Genomic DNA, 19,686 nt, shown 5'->3' on the forward strand with positions numbered 1-19,686 from the left:
GCTCCCTCGGGGAGCCCTTGGACACGCGTGCAGGGGGCGCAGGCTCCCGATGACGCGTGACCGCGCGTCTATGACGCGCGGCACGCCGAGGGGCGGCCACTAGCAAGCCGGGAAATCTCCCGGCTTGCGGATCTGGCCGCACTGCGATAAAGTGTGTCGCCAGTGTATGCGCCTAATTGCCTTTTTTGTTTACACTCACATCCGCACGAGAGGCGAATTACAGTCAAGAATCCACCGACCCAAAGGAGAAAAGAGGACCAGTAAGAAAGCAGTACTACCACTCAGAAGCAAGACGCGGAAAGAAGTCAAAGAAACCTTGATGGGATACAACTTACACAAGGCCGTGTAAGTTTATTTATTATTCCATCTACACCCTGTGATTATATACAATACGTAAACTCCCTATTCAAGGAGTTTTTCTTTCTACGAGGGATCAATAGAGTCTAAAACACCGCATTGACCGTCAGTGAAAGATACTACATCCTCCTCACATTGTGCTCCCCCACCTTTTCTTCTGTTTCATTTATACCAAGGGTCCAGGATAGACCCTAGTGGGGTATTTTGAGTCACACGAGGACTTTCCAAGAGAACTTCAACTAAGGTTGTATTACCCCCTTTTTAATCTTTTCAATCTTTTAATACACATCCATCAATCAAGTGACGGTTAGAGCAAGCGCCCGAGTAAAACAATACAACACTTTCTGCACTAGCCAGATTCTTGGAAGATAAAATAGAGGATGCTGAAAACAGGGACAGGAGATGCAATGTACGCCTAAGAGGAGTGCCTGAGTCTGTCTCTGACCCAGAGGATTTCACTAAATAATGGCTGGAGCATCTACAGTATTCCCAGACAAGCCAAACAATAAACTTCTTCTGGATGGATGCCACCGTGCACTTAGGGGGCGACCGCAAAGCGGAGACCCCCCAAGCGATATAATTATGAGATTCCACCACTACAGGACAAAATACATTTTTGAAGTAGTAATCATCCCCTCCGAACTGGGCATTCTTGGCCAATAATGCCCTGGCTGTAAGAGTTGAAGGGCCCAAGCAAAGCCCCCACCTCTATATACACAAACTTACACTGCAGCCCCCACCTCTATACACACAAACACACACTGCAGCCCCCACCTCTTTACACACAATCACACACTGCAGGGCCCACCTTTATACACACACACTGTACAGGGCCCACCTCTGTATACAGACACACACACTGCAGCCAGGGTTGAAGGCTAACCCGGAGATAACAACATTTTTTAGATCTATTTATTATATATTTATCTTGCCTTTGGCTGTATCCTCCCCTCCAAATTCCGTCAACATGGCTGCACGACATCACGTAATACACATTGCCATAACAACGAGACGCTCTGTGACGTCACGCGGCATCAAGTTGACATGACAACGGGACGCATGGCACCGAGGCATCACGTGATGCCACATTGTCATGGCAACATGTCACCGCCTGACGTCAGTGTCTCGTTGTCATGGCAACGGGGTGCGTCATGTGATGTAATTTGTTTAAAAAAAATATTTATAGATGAGTCCCGGTTTTTCATTTTGAAAATCTGGTCACCCTATGCCTACTGGATCTGTACTCTACCGTGATAGAGGCCGGTTTACCCAAACTAAGCTCCGAAACACGTAGGAGGCTGTGTGTTTTTCCCCCCTGGGTTGATGATTTTATCAGTCATGCACTGAAATAAATGGGATTTACTTTTTTTATATACCACCTGGCTCCCTGGCTGTGCACTATTTGCTTCGTTTTCTACTTGTTCTGGATCTCCCTTCCATGGCTGGCACGCCACTATGGACCCCCAGAGACTGTGGGAGTGGGTAAGAGTCTTACATTTATTTCTCATGACTAGAATAGTTGAGTACTCTTATTTGGATCATTTCCAGAGGATGCTTTATTGCTTATGTCCTTTGAGTGACTCACAGGTCATTTTCATTAATACCCACTCCCACTTATTCTACTTTGGGGCTTTTCTAAGATGCTTTGATATCTGGATGAAGTTGTACTGGGGTGGAGCACCCTATTCTCCCCATTTGTCCACATATTAGAGTGTGTTATAAGCTGAACCATATTATAGGTGCTGTCTCTGTGGATGGTTCTTTCTTTTTTAAATGACTTTATCCTTTTGCATTGAGCTGTGTATGAATACATTTGTTGTGATACTTTCCACGTACCCGTGGGTGCCCTTATCTTCTGTGGGAGTTCCTCTTCCTGGTCTGTTAGGTTGTCTCTCTTTTGCCATCATTCATTTTATTCCCCTGGGTGCCCCCCAGCTTTATTATCTCAGATTGGGTATTTGATATTTTTTGGGTGGCACTGTCCCCCTTCCCCCTACCCAGAGTAACATTATAGTAAGTGTGAGCATTCTAGGCTAGAATCTGTAGGCTTATTGTAGCTTGTGTTTTATTATATTTGCAGTCGCAGCTTCCTGTACACTCTGGTTTTAGTCCATTGAACCCCCACAAGGCCGCTCGCTTTGTGTATTCTCAGATAATTGAGATACCTCTTCCCTTAACAGTGCCTGATTCTGGGATACCATTATTCCATTGTGATACCAGGTAAATCCTTCCTCATATTCGCAGTAACATAATATCTTTATGATATCTCCTTCGTTCCGTATTACAGACGTGTGTTGTCTGTAATAAGCTGACATGTCACTGACACATCTGGAGACATACAGCTCGTGTAACTAACGTGTCATACAGTATGTGTGATTGTCTTACTTAGTCAGAAATAATCATATTGCGGATCTGTCATGGAACAAGAATCATATTTCTGTTTGAACCCCCTTGCAGCTTCTGCTTGTCATGTCTCCCTAATTTAGCTGCCTGCTATTTTCCCTGTCCCAGCAGCTTGCTGCATGTGAAAAGGCAACATTATTGTTACATGTTGTTTACACAGCCCTAGTGAGTGTTGGTTGCCTGCAACTTCCTATTCTCCTAGCTGAGAGTGGGCTATTTCTACCCCCCCCCCCCACCCGTCTTGCTGACAGATAGTCTGTCCCGAGACTATTCCTGTTACCCAGATTCCCCCACACTTCCTTTTCCACCGTGGACACAATGAGTACAGTATCAGTCTGCTTACTACCCCGGTAAGGCCTTTCTGTTTTACCATAGTCTAACCTCATGCAAGCATTCAGACAGAGAAGCACTCTCTACTCACACTACACCTACAAACACCCTTTGTATTCTACTTCTGCAATAAAGTTAAGAAAGACAATAAGGACGTGTTATGCTTTGGAAGAGGGAAGACATGAGTAAGTAACTGGGATTATTCATACATCATACGTGACCCTGGTTCCAGTATAGAAACAGAAAACGTCACAAAGGAGCGGTCGGTTCTACACTATTACTGTATATGGAAAAACAGACATTTTTCGTATATATTAAAATATAGATTCATTTCAATTTACATTAAAAGCATAATTACAAGTTTGGAAAAATTACAATGATCCATTAACATCTTCCGAGGGTAAATAATGGAACATAAAACAGCACCAGATTTATTGATGGGAAACATGCACATGCTTATACTAGCAGGAAAGTGACCAATGCTGAGCGGTATTGCCATTTTCCTACCTCACGGTGTGACTTGCGGGAATGGTTTCTGATTCTTTCTGAATACCGTGATAACACAAACGTCAAACCGAACGGTGGGTTCATGCCAAAACGTTCGATATGGCAGTGATTGTATCGAAGCTTCTAGAATAGGCCTCTCAGCTGCTTCCCTTTTCTGTGATACATTTGCTGCAGCTTTATCCCCAGTTTGGGAGACAGATAAATCTAATCACAAGGTTTTGCTGCCCTCTAGTGGTGAGAGGGTGTTAGTTGTTGAAGGTTTTTGTATGGAAGGTCTGTGAGATATTGTCACTGTGTGTATCTAGCACAGTAATACATGGCCGTGTCTTCTGGTTTCACTGTAGTGAGTTTGAAATACACTTCTCCTTTATTGGTGTCTCTTGTCACTGTCACACGTCCCTGCACAGACTGGGCATAGTTTGTACCAGCATTGTACCATATTACTCCCAACCACTCCAGTCCTCTCCCTGCTGGCTGTCGGACCCAGTTCACTCCATTCATGTTGGTGCCGTCAGTGAGGGCGGCACCGGTCACTTTACAGGTCACTGTCAGAGTCTCTGCTGGCTTCACAACCCCAGGACCAGACTCCACCAGGGAGATTTGGGAGGTGACTCCTGCAAACAGAGAGGGAAATGTTACAGAGATCCAGCTGTGTTACTATGATCTTACTCACAGACTTCAGGCTGAGCCCCTGAAAGAGACACACACAGTGACACATAAGGACACTTCTACACACGTGTCACCTCAGGGACATTAATCGTGTAAATGACATGTTATCCTGATATTGTGGGAAATGTCTCCTGTGAATGTTACCTGTTAAACATGACACTAATAATCCCAGCCTGAGAAAAGTCTCCATATCTGCAGAGTTTGGGGGTAGTGTGGGAGTGTCAGGGGGTGACCGGCTCCTGCAGGGGACAGAGTCACTTCCTCTGCTTTATCTGGGACTCGGGGACAGAGACACTTATACACAGGACATGTGGTTACTTAATTTGCATATTGTACTAATAATATAGATATAACCAACGTGCACATCTGTCTTTAATCGTATATACATATATAAAGCTCATTACAGGGAAATACATTTAAACCACAATATTCATGCAGTTACCAATGTCTTTATAATATTACAAAAAACTTGATAACATTTTGCTAGTCAGAGTATTGTTTAGAAACTTTCTACACTGTTACCTGGAAAACAGACATTTATATATTATAAAATAGAGTATTTGATTATTGCATTAAAAGCACAATTACAAGATTGGAAAAATGACAATGATCCAATAACATCTTCCTGTGATAAATACTGGGACATAAAACAGCACCAGGGGGAGCGTGGCCACGACGTTGAGGTGAATGGCAGCTTAGTTTCTGAGCTCCACTCTCATCTCATTAAATAACTTCAATAGCGGCGCAACTTACACAGCAATTTAGATTACAAAACATCATTGAACATACTGTACGGTGATGGCGACAAACAAGGTAACTCGCAGGAAAAGAAAACCTGTGTCTACGTATTTCAAAAGAGGAGAAGCAGCACATGCAGCACAGGCAGATAAGATGGAGTCCCCTGCAAAGCCTGCACAGCCTGCATTAGCAGATCCAGACACAGATACCCCAGAAACAGAGCCAGGGGATCAGGAGATAGTGAGGCGCAAAGACCTCAAGGAGTTCTGTGCCCAAATGAAGAAGTTTTTAAAAACTGAACTATGGGCCATAAGGAAAGACCTGGATGCATTGGGAGAGCGGACAGATGCTTTAGAAACTAAAGCTGATGAGACTACCACGGAATTGGCACAGACACAGAAAACAGTGGCTACACTTTCTGCACTAGCCAGATTCTTGGAAGATAAAATAGAGGATGCTGAAAACAGGGACAGGAGATGCAATGTACGCCTAAGAGGAGTGCCTGAGCCTGTCTCTGACCCAGAGGATTTCACTAAATAATGGCTGGAGCATCTATTCCCAAACAAGCCAAACAATGAACTTCTTCATTGGATAGATGCCACCGTGCACTTAGGGATATAATTATGAGACTCCACCACTACATGACAAAATACATTTTTTTTTTTTTCAACTTTGTTTTTATTAGTTTTTTGCATACAAACATGGGATCAAATAATGATGAAAATTATCCATAGTATACACATAACTGTCAGAGACATACCACATAAAACGAAGACATGATGGGGACACAACAGGACAGGACAACCACAAACCAAAGACAACAAAGGGAAGAGGGGGGGGAAGGGTGGGGGGGGGGGGTAGGGGAGGACCGGCGGAGAGTAACCACCTTTGTCTTGTACGCTGGAGCTGCATTCCTCGGCTTCCAGCCCTTAGCACAGAACCACCTCACCAAGGTTGCGCAAGTAGTGATGCTTCCGCTTTTAGATTTTGTTCGTTTCGTGTGCTGATTAGCCCTGGGGGGATCCCTATCGTCAGCCCGTTGTAACTGGCTCCCAAACACCCATCAAAGGAGAACTCACCTATTTCCATCAAACCAGATTGTGGCATCATTCACCCCCTGAATATCAGTCTGGGCCAGCCATAGTGACCAGACCTTTTGGAATTTATCACCCGAATCTTTAACTAAACTTGTTAACTTTTCCATTCGGCATATGAACCAAATTCTGTTTCTGATTTTAGCTATGGAAGGTATTGCGTTCTGGTTCCACAGTGCTGCGGTCTCACACCTCATAGCTGTAGCAAAGTGTGCTATCAGCCTGTTCCCCGATCGTGATACATCATTTGTGGGTTTGCCTAGTAAGAACAGCCACGGGTCAAGCTGAATTTGGAGGCCCAAAAAGATCCTTTGCAGCTAATCTCGGATCTGGGTCCAGACAGGCACTATTTTCGGGCAAGACCACAGCATGTGAACCAAATCCCCCTGTTCCCCACACTGCCTGGGGCAGAGCGGGGAAGAGCCTGGGATGAATTTTGCTAATCTAACTGGGGTGAGATACCAGCGTAGCAGTACCTTATATGAGTTCTCCTTTAATGTCGTGCAAATGGAGCTAATAGCTGCAGCCTTAAATACCGCTGACTAGTCCTCGTCCTCTAGTGGGCCCTGTAAGTCTGTTTCCCACTGTACCATAAAGCGGGGCTTGTCTGTCTGATCTGTATCTGTATTGACTACCCCTCTGTATAAGGCAGAGATCAGTCCCCGCGTGTCTGAACCTCTCACGCAGAGCTGTTCGAAATTCGTTAATGGTGGTCTCACCGGGTGTGCGTTGTAATATGCCCGAACCTGGAGGTACCTAATAAATTCTGTGTTAGGTATGTCCGTTTCCGACTTTAATAGCTCAAAGGATTTAATCTTGCCACTACCCTCCAGGTCCTTCAACCGTCTAATCCCCAATTTGCGCCACAGCGCGAAACTCTTGTTTGCTAGACCAGGAGCAAAGTCTGGATTGCCGTACAAGGGAGCCATAAGTGTGTGTTTGGAGGTTATCGAGCGATTACTTTTAGATGCCTCCCAGACCGAGAGTGAGTTGAGAACAGAAGTCAGTGGAATGAATATATCCTTCACCCGTGTCCTCGGGTACCAGATTAGATCCCTGAGCTCAAGCGGGGCACACAACTCCTTCTCCAGCGCCACCCATCGCCTGAGCTCCGGGTCTCCATGCCATTGCGTGATTTGGCACAACTGTGCCGCTTTGTAGTAGGATATGACGCTCGGAACTGCTAGACCCCCAGCCTCTTTAGGCTTCTGCATCATTTTGACTTTGATCCGTGGCTTTTTTCCATTCCAAATAAATTTTGAGATTGATTGTTGAAGCCCTGTAATGTCTGCCCGCACCACGGCTATCGGAAGAGTTTGGAACAGATATAGAATACGGGGAAGGATGTTCATCTTGACGCTATATATTCTCCCCAACCATGAAATACCATATGCCGTCCAGTCTTTCAACTCCTTTTTGAGAGTTTTCAAAAGACTGGGGTAATTAGCCTGATACAAAGATCCTACCTTTTTTGTAATATGCACTCCTAAGTATTTCATGGATGTGGGACGCCACTTAAACTCAAAGTTGAGTTCTATCAGCTTCTCCATCTCTCTAGGAATGTTGAGGCTTAGTGCCTCTGATTTTGTCTGATTTACCTTAAACCCAGAGATCTGGGCAAAACGCTCTAGAAGCTCAAACAGATTAGGTAGCGAGATGAGCGGCTTAGTAAGAGTTAGAATAATGTCATCTGCGTACAAAGCCACTTTGTGTTCTTGGGAGTGGATTTGTACTCCAGAGATATCAGCGTTGCTCCGAATTTGTGCTGCAAGTGGCTCGATGCATAGGGCAAATAACAGGGGTGATAGCGGGCATCCCTGCCTCGTGCCACTTTTAATTGGGAACAGCTCCGAGGGGAACCCTTGATGAACCACCTTAGCTGCTTGTGCTGTATATAATGCTTTTATTGCCCGTCGGAATATGCTGCCGAACCCAAATGCTCCAAGCGTGGATTCTAAGTATGGCCAGTCAATCCTGTCAAAGGCTTTTTCCGCATCTAAGCTTAAGACTACACTTCGGATCTCGTTGGCTCCTATGAAATCTATTATATCAATAATGCGTCTAGTATTGTCGGCCGCTTGTCTATTTCTAACAAAGCCAACTTGATCCGGATGGATTAACCTTGGCAGGATGACACTTAATCGGTTGGCCAGTAATTTGTAATAGATTTTAACATCTGTATTAATCAATGATATTGGCCGATAACTTTGACAATTTGTGGGGTCTTTATCCCCTTTATGAATTACCGAGATTGACGCTTGGAGCATCTGTTCCGTGAAAGATTCTCCTGCTAATACTCCATTAAACAGCCCGAGCATGTGTGGAGCTAATACTCCGATAAATTTTTTATAATACAGATTGGAGAACCCATCCGGGCCGGGGGCTTTTGATGACTTTAAATTTTTCACTACCGCTGTTAATTCCTCTCCCGTAAAGTCGCATTGTATTGCCTCTCTCTCTAACCTGGTTAATTGTGGTAGGGCTGCATCTACCAAGAATTTCCGCAGTTTACTGCTTGTCTTGGTATTGTGAACCACCTTCTCCCCATTGTACAACTGAGCATAAAACTTTGCAAACTCCCCCACAATTACTTTAGGATTAGAGGAGATCCGACCCTCTGCTGTCTTAATAGAATGTATATTAAAATTTGGTTTCTGATTGCGGAGTCTGGTGGCTAGCATAGTGTCCGGTTTATTAGCTTTCTCATAGAACTTCCTCTGCGTCCAACTCAGGTCTTTCTCGGCCCTGGAGGTGAGGAGGAGGTTTAGCTCAATCCTAACATCCTTCAACTCCTTTAATGTGTCATCTCTACCTGTCTGGTTATGTAGCGTAGAGAGCTCGTGTAACCTTTGGTAAAGCTGGGTTAATTTGGCCTCCCTTCTCTTTTTTCTACCAGCAGCAATGCCAATTAGTACCCCCCTAATCGTGGCCTTGTGAGCCTCCCATAACGTGGACTGGGACTCTACACTGCCCTCATTAATCTGAAAATAGTTTGAAATTGCAGCTTTGACTTGTTTCTGGATATCTGGTATTTTAATTATAGATTCATTTAGTTTCCAGTTTGCTCCCAGTTTAACAGACCCAATTTGATTGCATCTTAGCTCTACCGATGCATGATCCGACCATGTAATGTCATGTATGTTTGTGTCGGAGATCTGTGGGACCATCCTACCGGATACAAAGAAGTGGTCAATTCTACTATAACTGTCATGGGGATGGGAATAAAAGGAATAACTACGGTCTCCGTGATGTTTCTCTCTCCATATGTCTACAAGACCAAGTTGTTTTAATCCCTTCAGAAGGGGGGCATTTCCCTTTCTCCTCAGGGTTTGCTGAGAGGTGGAGTGATCAACTCTCGGGTCCATGACCGTATTGAAATCTCCTCCTAATACTATGTGTCCCTCTGCCCACTGCTGTAGTTTCCTAAAGAATGTATCAAAGAAGAGAGGTTGCCCTTCACTAGGTGAATACACGCAGGCCAAAGTTATTCTATTTTGCTTGAGGAGGCCTACTAATACAATGAACCGTCCCTTAGGGTCTCTCTTTATCTTCTCAACTTGGAAGGGGGTTTTGCTATGAATCAGTATAGCTACCCCTCTTTTTTTTTCTTCCCCTGAGGATAGGTATATCTGTCTATAATGTGTGTCTAGGAATTTTGGGCTGTTCCGTGAGCTGAAATGAGTCTCCTGCAGGAAGACTATGTCTGCCCTCCTCCTTTTAAACTCCGAGAAGGCGACCCTCCTCTTGTTTGGGCTATTGAGTCCCTTGGCATTTTGAGATATAAAAGTTACCGCCATCTTATACAGTGGTGTGTGTACTGCAGATTACCATAAATCTCGTGCTTACCCAGGCCAGGTATCTCTTGTGAGGTTCGTGAGCTGCTGTGCTTGCTCCTGAAGATCATCTTCTGTCTCTCGCCTTTAGGGGCTGGGGTGGGGAAGGGGTAAAACATAAGGAAAGAACACAAATCCAGAAAACACATAAAAACAGAGAGAACCGTATTGGTCCCACTGGACCTCGGGTTCGTTGCCCGGAAGAGATTCTCTCTCTCTGGACCCCCCTCCCTCCCGATCCAGTTCCATGGCCCAACATCTCGGCCATGAATATCCGGGTCTTTGCCAGGGTAGCAGGCAAAGCCCACCTTCCTGGTGTCGACGCACATGCCTGCAGGTAGAGTGGCAACCCGCCCCCCCCCCCCGCCGACATTTAAAGGTAACCAAAACTTGACTATTGTCCCTTAATCTATCCCCAACTTTAGCTATAACTATCTCTACCTTCCCTCCCTCCCCTCCCCCCATAACTACCCCTGTTAACCCTAATCTAAGTGCCCTTTACAATCCACCCCCCCACCCCCCTCCCCACTAAGATATATGGGATCTTTATCCCGGACCGCCTCCCATTTATGTGAGTATTAATACATTATCTCTGTGTATGGGTCCCCTCCAGCTGTCTTTGTTTTGCCCTCTGCCCCTCAGCCGATCCCTCGGTGTGTCTATATCTACCGCTCTGCCGTCCATGAGCAACTTTCTTAGATCGTCCCCGGCCTGTCCCGCATCCTGTGTCTCTCCCCGGCAGCGGAATTCACGTACCCCCGCCAGGGAGGACCGTACCACTTCCGGGTCTTTGAGACTTCCGGGCCATCCATCTGACTTCCGCTGTATCCGGTCTGTGCGTCTCAACTCTCGCGAGAGCCGGTTCAGTGACGTCATCGAACTGGGCGAGGCGGTCGCAGTCTGAGGCAGCACCTCGCGGGAAGAAGGCGGATCCATAGGCAGGTCCATAGGCGGTTCTCACTCACGGAGCATTCTCTCCCGCCGAAACCTCGTCCGCCATTGGAATCCTCGCGCCCTATCTGCGTCTTCTACATCAGGTAAACTTGGAGTAGCCATTTTAGGGTCGAAAACGTGGCGATAGATCCTTGGGCTAGATCCAACCGTCTGAACCTCCTTGTCGTGTCCTATTATCACCAATGCTGGCTACAGTCAGTATTACTGATTGACTGTTTCAGGGGGTTAAACTGGGAAAACTGTGCGTCGCTAAAGGCGCCTTGTAACTTCTTTAACTTTATTAACTTTAGCAACTTTTGGTGTTCATGGGCTCTTGCACCCCCCTACTTCCTTCTCTTGTCTCTTTTCTTTTGGGAATGAAGGAGAGAAGAAACCCAATATAGCACTCAGGTTCACACTCTGGTGATAAGTGAATGAATTAAAAACATAATCTTTATTAAACAACATATATAAAATATTGGTCGAACGACGTACTAAGGGTGAGTTGATCCTAAGTAAAGAAAACCATATTGGCTCTGGATCAAAATAAATAGTGTGTGTCAGATGATTTTAATAAACCACTGGTACTGAGTTCACACAGTATTCCTGATGCGGACCTGTGTGGTGGGTAATTATTCCAGGTGTGTCCGGGTAAGTACTGAGATTGCAGGTCACAAGCATATAATATATTTAGTACTTTATGGAGAGAGTACGCAGAGCACTATCCCTATAAACACCTTTAGGAGGCTAAGAGTGACCGTCGGGGCACTTTTGTCCTGTGTAACCTAAAGGTGTTTATAGGGATAGTGCTCCGGAATAATAGTACTGAGGAACCTTACCTACAGCACACTGCAGCTGCCCTGCCGTGTTGGGGTGCTGCTTAGCATCTGTGAGGTTTCCTTCAGCTTTTACATACCAAGCACTCTGTTAAATTGTGAGTCACCAGCCTGCCCCCTATCATCAGCATCTCCCAGATTGGGATACTGACCTCTATGACCTTAGTCAGGATACTTACCTCTGACTCTAGCCACGCTGATTTATATAGGTCCACACACCCCTGGAGTATAGCACGCAGAGGGTTAACCTTAGGTCATTCTGACACTGATAGGGGCACACACACTTCTCTATAGAGGAGCTTTGCTGATTGTACTATACCACCACTGATATACATAGTGTATTTGTTTTTATGTCCATCAGTTGGGTCACGCTTACCATAAAGTACTAAATATATTATATGCTTGTGACCTGCAATCTCAGTACTTACCCGGACACACCTGGAATAATTACCCACCACACAGGTCCGCATCAGGAATACTGTGTGAACTCAGTACCAGTGGTTTATTAAAATCATCTGACACACACTATTTATTTTGATCCAGAGCCAATATGGTTTTCTTTACTTAGGATCAACTCACCCTTAGTACGTCGTTCGACCAATATTTTATATATGTTGTTTAATAAAGATTATGTTTTTAATTCATTCACTTATCACCAGAGTGTGAACCTGAGTGCTATATTGGGTTCCTTCTCTCCTTCATTCTCTACAGTTTACACCCAAGCACCGTTCATATCATCATTTCACTGAGGCCGCAGCAGGGGTTCCCCTACTCTTTTCTTTTGGGGAAGAGGATCCAAATCTTCTCGGTGATACATCCACTGTGTTCACCTCTTGGGCTCCACGAGAAGCGGAATCCGAGGCCCCCCTGACCCCCAGCTTCTTTAAGAAGTTCACCCCTTCCGACGGGTGTTTTAATATGAGGGAACGGCCATTTTTTATGGCCACTAGGGCGAAAGGAAAAGCCCACCTGTACCGGATCTCCCGATCCCGTAGTTCTTTTGTAATATGTCCCACTGCTCTCCTCCTGGCCAGGGTGAGGGGGGATATATCCTGGTACACTGTGAGGGTGATGCCTTCATATGTGATGTGTGGGGTGGCTCGAGCAATCCTGCTCACCTCCTCCTTTATTGAGAAGTAGTGTAGCCTCAAGATAACGTCTCTGGTTGGGTTTGAGGGCAATGGCCTTGATCTTAGCGCCCTATAGCACCTATCCAGCCTCAGGTCCGACTCTGACTTGCCTGGGAGAATAGATGCCATCCACCGGGTCAAGAGGGCCTCCGGGTCCAGAATTTCCTCAGGTATTCCCCGGACCCTCAAGTTATTCCTCCTGTCCCTGTTCTCACTATCTTCTTGACGGGACTCGAGGTCGGCTATCCTTTCCCCCAGGGCCTGCACCCGTGAGTGTGTCTCTTGATGCTGTTTGGAGCTTTCTTCCATCCGCTCCTCCAGCTCATTCGTCCTTGTGCCAATCTGGAGGATATCTTTCCGGAGCCCCTCCACCTCTCCCCTAAAGAACGTTTTTAAGTCCACAAGCAAACGGGAGATTTCTTTTTTTTATTAGTCTGGAATGGCCCGCCGCAGCCGCATTTCCCTCCAGATCTTGGGCCGAATCAGAGTCCGACATTGCTGAGAGCTCCGCTGCTCCGGCCTTGCTCTGGCCAGTGAAGTAGGAGCGCACATCGGATTTGCGCCGGGTCTTTTGCCTAGTCGCAGCCATGTCCTCTCCGGTTTCAAATTGTGATCTGGGGTGTGTTAGGAGTTTCTAGCGCCGTTTTTGAAATGTCCAAGTTTGGTTTTATTATAGTTTATTTGCTATTATCTGCCGGCGGTTGGCGGAGCTGTGCAATTACACCACCATCTCCAACCTGCCGCGCATGCGCATCCGACAAAATACATTTTTGAAGTAGTAATCATCCCCTCCGAACTGGGCATTCTTGGCCAATAATGCCCTGGCTGTAAGAGTTGAAGGGCCCAAGCAAAGCCCCTATCTCTATATACACAAACACACACTGCAGCCCCCACCTCTATACACACAAACACACACTGCAGCCCCCACCTCTATACACACAATCACACACTGCAGGGCCCACCTTTATACACACACTCTGCAGGGCCCACCTCTGTATACAGACACACACACTGCAGCCAGGGTTGCCACCTTCTATTGAAGACTAACCCAGAGATAACAACATTTTTTAGATCTATTTATTATATATTTATCTTGCCTTTGGCTGTATCCTCCCCTCCAAATTCCGTCAACATGGCTGCACGACATCACGTAATGCACATTGCCATAACAACGAGACGCTCTGTGACGTCACGCGGCATCCAGTTGACATGACAACGGGACGCATGGCACCGAGGCATCACGTGATGCCACATTGTCATGGCAACATGTCACCGCCTGACGTCAGTGTCTCGTTGTCATGGCAACGGGGTGCGTCATGTGATGTAATTTGTTTAAAAAAAATATTTATAGATGAGTCCCGGTTTTTCATTTTGAAAATCTGGTCACCCTATGCCTACTGGATCTGTACTCTACCGTGATAGAGGCCGGTTTACCCAAACTAAGCTCCGAAACGCGTAGGAGGCTGTGTGTTTTTCCCCCCTGGGGTGATGATTTTATCAGTCATGCACTGAAATAAATGGGATTTACTTTTTTTATATACCTCCTGGCTCCCTGGCTGTGCACTATTTGCTTCATTTTCTACTTGTTCTGGATCTCCCTTCCATGGCTGGCACGCCACTATGGACCCCCAGAGACTGTGGGAGTGGGTAAGAGTCTTACATTTATTTCTCATGACTACAATAGTTGAGTACTCTTATTTGGATCATTTCCAGAGGATGCTTTATTGCTTATGTCCTTTGAGTGACTCACAGGTCATTTTCATTAATACCCACTCCCACTTATTCTACTTTGGGGCTTTTCTAAGATGCTTTGATATCTGGATGAAGTTGTACTGGGGTGGAGCACCCTATTCTCCCCATTTGTCCACATATTAGAGTGTGTTATAAGCTGAACCATATTATAGGTGCTGTCTCTGTGGATGGTTCTTTCTTTTTTAAATGACTTTATCCTTTTGCATTGAGCTGTGTGTGAATACATTTGTTGTGATACTTTCCACGTACCCGTGGGTGCCCTTATCTTCTGTGGGAGTTCCTCTTCCTGGTCTGTTAGGTTGTCTCTCTTTTGCCATCATTCCTTTTATTCCCCTGGGTGCCCCCCAGCTTTATTATCTCAGATTGGGTATTTGATATTTTTTGGGTGGCACTGTCCCCCTTCCCCCTACCCAGAGTAACATTATAGTAAGTGTGAGCATTCTAGGCTAGAATCTGTAGGCTTATTGTAGCTTGTGTTGCATTATATTTGCAGTCGCAGCTTCCTGTACACTCTGGTTTTAGTCCATTGAACCCCCACAAGGCCGCTCGCTTTGTGTATTCTCAGATAATTGAGATACCTCTTCCCTTAACAGTGCCTGATTCTGGGATACCATTATTCCATTGTGATACCAGGTAAATCCTTCCTCATATTCGCAGTAACATAATATCTTTATGATATCTCCTTTGTTCCGTATTACAGACGTGTGTTGTCTGTAATAAGCTGACATGTCACTGACACATCTGGAGACATACAGCTCGTGTAACTAACGTGTCATACAGTATGTGTGATTGTCTTACTTAGTCAGTAATAATCATATTGCGGATCTGTCATGGAACAAGAATCATATTTCTGTTTGAACCCCCTTGCAGCTTCTGCTTGTCATGTCTCCCTAGTTTAGCTGCCTGCTATTTTCCCTGTCCCAGCAGCTTGCTGCATGTGAAAAGGCAACATTATTGTTACATGTTGTTTACACAGCCCTAGTGAGTGTTGGTTGCCTGCAACTTCCTATTCTCCTAGCTGAGAGTGGGCTATTTCTACCCCCCCCCCCCGTCTTGCTGACAGATAGTCTGTCCCGAGACTATTCCTGTTACCCAGATTCCCCCACACTTCCTTTTCCACCGTGGACACAATGAGTACAGTATCAGTCTGCTTACTACCCCGGTAAGGCCTTTCTGTTTTACCATAGTCTAACCTCATGCAAGCATTCAGACAGAGAAGCACTCTCTACTCACACTACACCTACAAACACCCTTTGTATTCTACTTCTGCAATAAAGTTAAGAAAGACAATAAGGACGTGTTATGCTTTGGAAGAGGGAAGACATGAGTAAGTAACTGGGATTATTCATACATCATACGTGACCCTGGTTCCAGTATAGAATCAGAAAACGTCACAAAGGAGCGGTCGGTTCTACACTATTACTGTATATGGAAAAACAGACATTTTTGGTATATATTAAAATATAGATTCATTTCAATTTACATTAAAAGCATAATTACAAGTTTGGAAAAATTACAATGATCCATTAACATCTTCCGAGGGTAAATAATGGAACATAAAACAGCACCAGATTTATTGATGGGAAACATGCACATGCTTATACTAGCAGGAAAGTGACCAACGCCGAGCGGTATTGCCATTTTCCTACCTCACGGTGTGACTTGCGGGAATGGTTTCTGATTCTTTCTGAATACCGTGATAACACAAACGTCAAACCGAACGGTGGGGTCATGCCAAAACGTTCGATATGGCAGTGATTGTATCGAAGCTTCTAGAATAGGCCTCTCAGCTGCTTCCCTTTTCTGTGATACATTTGCTGCAGCTTTAGCCCCAGTTTTGGAGACAGATAAATCTAATCACAAGGTTTTGCTGCCCTCTAGTGGTGACAGGATGTTAGTTGTTGAAGGTTTTTGTATGGAAGGTCTGTGAGATATTGTCACTGTGTGTCTCGCACAGTAATACATGGCCGTGTCTTCTGGTTTCACTGCAGTGAGTTTGAAATACACTTCTCCTTTATTGGTGTCTCTTGTCACTGTCACACGTCCCTGCACAGACTGGGCATAGTTTGTACCAGCATTGTACCATATTACTCCCAACCACTCCAGTCCTCTCCCTGCTGGCTGTCGGACCCAGTTCACTCCATTCATGTTGGTGCCGTCAGTGAGGGAGGCACCGGTCACTTTACAGGTCAGTGTCAGAGTCTCTGCTGGCTTCACAACCCCAGGACCAGACTCCACCAGGGAGATTTGGGAGGTGACTCCTGCAAACAGAGAGGGAAATGTTACAGAGATCCAGCTGTGTTACTATGATCTTACTCACAGACTTCAGGCTGAGCCCCTGAAAGAGACACACACAGTGACACATAAGGACACTTCTACACACGTGTCACCTCAGGGACATTAATCATGTAAATGACATGTTATCCTGATATTGTGGGAAATGTCTCCTGTGACATGTTACCTGTTAAACATGACACTAATAATCCCAGCCTGAGAAAAGTCTCCATATCTGCAGAGTTTGGGGGCAGTGTGGGAGTGTCAGGGGGTGACCGGCTCCTGCAGGGGACAGAGTCACTTCCTCTGCTTTATCTGGGACTCGGGGACAGAGACACTTATACACAGGACATGTGGTTACTTTATTTGCATATTGTACTAATAATATAGATATAACCAACGTGCACATCTGTCTTTAATCGTATATACAGTACATATATAAAGCTCATTACAGGGAAATACATTTAAACCACAATATTCATGCAGTTACCAATGTCTTTGTAATATTACAGAATACTTGATAACATTTTGCTAGTCAGAGTATTGTTAAGAAACTTTCTACACTGTTACCTGGAAAACAGACATTTATATATTATAATATAGAGTATTTGATTATTGTATTACAAGATTGGAAAAATGACAATGATCCAATAACATCTTCCTTTGATAAATTCTGGCACATAAAACAGCACCAGGGGGGGCGTGGCCACGACGTTGAGGTGAATGGTAGCTTAGTTTCTGAGCTCCACTCTCATCTCATTAAATAACTTCAATAGCGGCACAACTTACACAGCAATTTAGATTACAAAACATCATTGAACATACTGTACGGTGATGGCGACAAACAAGGTAACTCGCAGGAAAAGAAAACCTGTGTCTACGTATTTGAAAAGAGGAGAAGCAGCACATGCAGCACAGGCAGATAAGATGGAGTCCCCTGCAAAGCCTGCACAGCCTGCATTAGCAGATCCAGACACAGATACCCCAGAAACAGAGCCAGGGGTTCAGGAGATAGTGAGGCGCAAAGACCTCAAGGAGTTCTGTGCCCAAATGAAGAAGTTTTTTAAAACTTAACTATGGGCCATATGGAAAGACCTGGATGCATTGGGAGAGCGGACAGATGCTTTAGAAACAAAAGCTGATGAGACTACCACGGAATTGGCACAGACACAGAAAACAGTGGCTACACTTTCTGCACTAGCCAGATTCTTGGAAGATAAAAATCCTCTGACCCAGAGGATTTCACTAAATAATGGCTGGAGCATCTATTCCCAGACAAGCCAAACAATGAACTTCTTCTGGATAGATGCCACCGTGCACTTAGGGGGCGACCGCAAAGCGGAGACCCCCCAAGCGATATAATTATGAGATTCCACCACTACAGGACAAAATACATTTTTGAAGTAGTAATCATCCCCTCCGAACTGGGCATTCTTGGCCAATAATGCCCTGGCTGTAAGAGTTGAAGGGCCCAAGCAAAGCCCCCACCTCTATATACACAAACTTACACTGCAGCCCCCACCTCTATACACACAAACACACACTGCAGCCCCCACCTCTATACACACAATCACACACTACAGGGCCCACCTCTGTATACAGACACACACACTGCAGCCCCCACCTCTATACACATAATCACACACTGCAGGGCCCACCTTTATACACAGACACTGTACAGGGCCCACCTCTGTATACAGACACACACACTGCAGCCAGGGATGAAGGCTAACCCGGAGATAACAACATTTTTTAGATCTATTTATTATATATTTATCTTGCCTTTGGCTGTATCCTCCCCTCCAAATTCCGTCAACATGGCTGCACGACATCACGTAATACACATATTCATACATCATACGTGACCCTGGTTCCAGTATTAGGGTGACCATTCGTACCGGTTTTACCGGTACAGTCCCGGTTTTTTGAGGCCTGTACCGGTTTAAGTCTGTCCCGGTTTTTGTCCCTGGTCCCGGTTTTGCAGTGCAGCAGCGGTGAGGAGAATGCGGCGGCGGGTAAGTATTTTGTGTGTGTGAATGCTGCCGGGGGGACAGAGTGATGGAGAATGCCGGGGGCGGGACTTAGAATGCCGGCCGGCCCGTAGGGGATTGGATGAATGATGATGCCGGGGGCAGGACTTAGAATGCCGGCCGGCCCGCAGGGGATTGGTCACACCGTCGCAGGCATGTCAGAGGAAGCCGGGGGCGGGGCTTCCGCTTTGTGAAGCGCACACGTGACTGACTGCCTTCCCGCTCCCGGCTTCACTGTGTGCGGTGAGTGTCCCCCTTCTGTCCCGGGTCCCAGCCAGGGGGGGGTGCGCAATAGGTGGTAGCAGGGGTGTGCCTGCCTTTGCCCCCCGGCGCTCACTTCCCCCTGTCCACTTGGTGTGGGAGATAGGCTTGGGGGCGGGCAGTGGTGGCTGCGCGTTGTGCGGGCGGTGTAGGGGCTGGCGGGGTGTGTGTGGGTGTGTGTGTGTGGGTATCAGTGTGTGTGTGTGTGTGTGTGTATCAGTGTGTGTGTGTGTGTGTGTGTGTGTGTATCAATGTGTGTGTGTGTGTGTGTGTGTGTGGGTATCAGTGTGTGTGTGTGTGTGTGTGTGTGTGTGTGTGTGTGTGTGTGTGTGTGTGTGTGTGTGTGTGTGTGTGTGTGTGTGTGTGTGTGTGTGTGTGTGTGTGTATCAGTGTGTGTGTGTGTATCAGTGGGTGTGTGTGTATCAGTGGGTGTGGGTGTATCAGTGGGTGTGTGTATCAGTGGGTGGGTATCAGTGGGTGTGTGTATCAGTGGGTATCGGTGGGTGTGGGTATTGGTGGGTGTGGGTATCGGTGGGTGT

This window comes from Ascaphus truei, chromosome 13, assembly GCF_040206685.1.
Source record: "Ascaphus truei isolate aAscTru1 chromosome 13, aAscTru1.hap1, whole genome shotgun sequence".
NCBI lineage: Eukaryota > Metazoa > Chordata > Amphibia > Anura > Ascaphidae > Ascaphus > Ascaphus truei.